The sequence below is a fragment of the Microtus ochrogaster genome, linkage group LG4 (assembly GCF_000317375.1).
Source record: "Microtus ochrogaster isolate Prairie Vole_2 linkage group LG4, MicOch1.0, whole genome shotgun sequence".
NCBI classification, from domain to species: domain Eukaryota; kingdom Metazoa; phylum Chordata; class Mammalia; order Rodentia; family Cricetidae; genus Microtus; species Microtus ochrogaster.
Genome location: NC_022030.1, coordinates 17,743,197 through 17,746,909, shown reverse-complemented (window position 1 = coordinate 17,746,909; position 3,713 = coordinate 17,743,197).

Sequence of the window (3,713 nt, the reverse complement as noted above, 5' to 3'; positions counted from 1 at the left end):
CTTTTTTAAATATTCTTGAGACAAGGTCTCACTGTGTACGCCTGACTGACTTTGAGCTCAGAGATCCACCTGCCTCTCTCCTGAATGATAGAATTAAAGGCAAGCACCACTATACTTAAAATTTTGTTGTTTAAAATCACCATTGATCCTGGCTTGTTGACAGTGGTACTACAGCCTCTTGCGTAAAATGAATAATGTATTACCTTTGGGAAAATGAGTGAGCCTGTGCTTATAAAAATCAGTGCACTTTGTTCTCTCTGTGTTCTACAGGGCCTGGGTGCGTGGCCCAGTGGTAGAGCCCCTGCCCAGAATCCCCCAGTGAGGGGCTGGGGTCATGGATCAGTGGTAGAGCCATTCTAATATGCAAAGGTTGTTGGCTTCATCCCCAGCATTGGGGATGTGATCATGTACAATTTTTGGAAAGTTCATACACCTCTGTGACTTCCTGCTACTCTCACTATCCAAATATTTCCCATAGAATAATTGGCTTTCTTTTCAGAATTCTTTTCCTTCTTTCCTTCCTTCCTTCCTTCCTTCCTTCCTTCCTTCCTTCCTTCCTTCCATCTTCCTCTCTCTCTCTTTTGAGACAGGGTCTCTCTACGTAAGCCTGGCTGGTCTTGAACTAGCAGAGATCCTCCTGTTTTTGCTTCCTGGATACTGGGATAAAGGTGTTGCCACCAAGCCTGGTTTGGGATTGTTTTTTCTTTTTAAACAGGTTTTGCCTGCATATATATCTGTGTGCCGTGTGTGTGTGTGTGTGTGTGTGTGTGTGTGTGTGTGTGGTGTCTGTAGAGGCCAAAAGAAGGTAACAAATCCCCTAGAACTGGAGTCATTGTGAGCCACCATGTGAGTGCTGAGAATTGAATCCCAATCATCTGGAAGAGGAGTCAGTGCCCTTAAACGCTGGGCCATCTGTAAAGTCCTAGGTCATTCTTGGTTTTTCAAGACAGGGTTTCTCTGTGTAGCTTTCAAGCCTGTCCTGGAACTCACTCTGTAGACCAGGCTGGCCTCGAACTCACAGAGATCTGCCTGTCTATGCTTCCCGAGTACTGGGATTAAAGGTGTGCACCACCACTGCCTGGCCTTGTCCTAGGATTTTTGAGGTAAGGTTTCCTATGTATCCCAGGCAGACCTCAAACAAAGCAATCCTTTTGCCTTAGCATCCCCCAGTGGTGGAATTAATGGTACTGACCAGTCACCTGACTTTGATTTGCTCTTTTATTCTTCTTTCTCTTGGAAACCCCAAATCTGCTATGTCACTTAGAGTCTTGCTGTGTTTCCGGGATACTCACCTTTTTAACCCATGCTGGCCTGAAGCTCTGGATCCTATGGCCTCAGCCTTGAGTGTCTGGATTACAGGTGTGTGCCATATGCCCAGCTGTGCTGCTGTTAAGGCTGTGTGTGTGCAGGCTGTGAGCTCTGCTACAGTCTGGCACCTGTTTCAGTGGGGTCCTGATCTCTGTAGTCTAGTGTGTTAGACACAGCTGCTGTCCTTCCTGTTGTAGGTCACTGTTGATTTATTCCATTTCCCTGGATCTTCTGCCAACCTGGGTCTTAGGATGGAGGAATCTTTGTGTGTGTATATGTGTGCTTTTTCAAGACAGGGTTTCTCTGTGGTACAGCTCTGGCTATCCTGGAACACACTTTGTAGACCAGGCTGGCCTCAAACTCAGAGATCCGCCTGCCTCTGCCTCCCAAGTGCTGGGTTTAAAGGTGTGCGCCACCACAGCCTGGCTAGGATGGAGGAGTCTTGAGTCTCTTCAGCATGATTTTGGTTGTTACTCCCCACGGTTCATTATGGTTCATACCTGATTCCATGCCCCATCCTGTGGTATACACAAACATTACTAATGAGTTTGATGTTGGGTCCTTATGAACCTGGGCTTTTTAAATGCTCTCTGTTATGTCCTACCCCTTACTGTGTTGTAATGAAAGCGTAAGAGCATTTTAACAGAGGTGGGTGTATGCGCCTGTAATCCCAGCACGTGGGAGGCAGAAGGATCCCCAGTATACGGGTACCTGGGCTACAAAGCGAGAGCTACTGAAAGAAATGCTAGCACTTGGAAGACTGAGCCAGGAGGATTGCTGTGAGTTTGAGGACAGCCTTGGCTAAAGAGTTAGACTCTGCCTCAAATCAAAATGAAAAAGCAAAAACCAAAAGCCATGGGAAAGGAGGTGTGTGACTGGAGAGATGGCTCAGTGATTAAGAACACTGCTGCTCTTGTATAGGACTCGGGTTTGGTTCCCAGCACCCACAGTGCAGCTCACAGACACCAGTGAATCCAGTTCCAAGAGAGCTGCCTCTATTTTGGCCTCCATAGGCTCCACACTCACATACAGTGCACATACATACACATAAGCAAAACACCCACACACATAAATCTTTATAAGACCCTAGGCCAGTGAAATGGCTGAGTGGGTTCCGGCACTTACTGCTAAGACCGATTCTGACCACAACCTAGCCCCCAGCTCACTCAGGAGAGAGAGAGAGAGAGAGAGAGAGAGAGAGAGAGAGAGAGAGAGAGAGAGAGAGAGAGAGAGAGAGAGGGAGAGAGAGAGAGAGAGAGAGAGAGAGAGAGAGAGAGAGAGAGGAGAGAACACACACATGGCAGTACATGCCTATAATTCCAGTACTAGAGGGGGTAGGAATGCTAGGCCTCACATAGTGAGTTCTAGGCCAGCCTATGCTACATCAGACCTTGCCTCAGAAGAGGGGCAGACCTACATAGGTGGGGGAAGTAGCTCAGATGGTAGACCACTTGCTTAGCACGCATGTGATCATGGGTCCATTCCCAAGACTCAGTTCTGTGATACGGTTGGACAGTAACTTTACATCAATGGTTTCAAACTGTTCTAGCACAGGAGGGGCGAAAGGGAGATAGGTTCTGGCAATGTAAGCCAGGTTGGTTTTGAGCTTCCCATCCTCTTGCCTCAGCCTCCTGAGTGCTAGGATTACAGATATCCACTACCATGCTTGGCTCAGTGGGTTTCCTTCCTTCTTCCTTTTATTTCCCCCCTGGACAGCAGTCCCATTTAACCCAAGCTTGTAGCTGAGACTGACCTTGAATTTCTGGTCCTCCTGTCTCCACCTTCTGAGTGCTAGTGTTACAGTCATGTGACCACTGTACCCAGTTTGACGCAGCACTGGGGACCAAACCCAGGGCAGTGCGTATTCTAGGCAACCTCTCTCCAACTGAGCTGCAGCCTCGGGTCTTCATATCTCATACTCAGGCTACCACACACCACATTCTCCTGCTCTCAAAAGAACTCCACACCCGATTCCTGTCACCTCCCACACTGGCAGCTTCCCTGGTCCACCGACCCCTCACCTATCTGAAATAAGACAGGTGGCTTTTGAGACTCCCAACCTCAGGGCTCTCCCGGTTGAACTGTTCACCATATGTCCACAAGAGGGCATCAGTTCCCACTTCTGGGAGCTCCCATTCCCAGCTCAGAGGTGTTCTACAGACGGTGCTCCTCATAACCCAGGAGACCTTACAGCATCTCCCTTCAGTAACTTCTGTAGCCTACCTAGTCCACCCATCCACCCGCACTCACTCCAGTCACACCAGTTGGTCTCTCTCTTTGTTCCGTTTGGTTTTGGAGACAAGGTCTCACTCCATAGTCCAGGCTAGCCTGGAACTCCAGGTCCTAGCCTTCCTCCAGCTTTTGTTAGTTCTTAATTTTTTTTTTGGGGGGGGGGAATAAAGCCA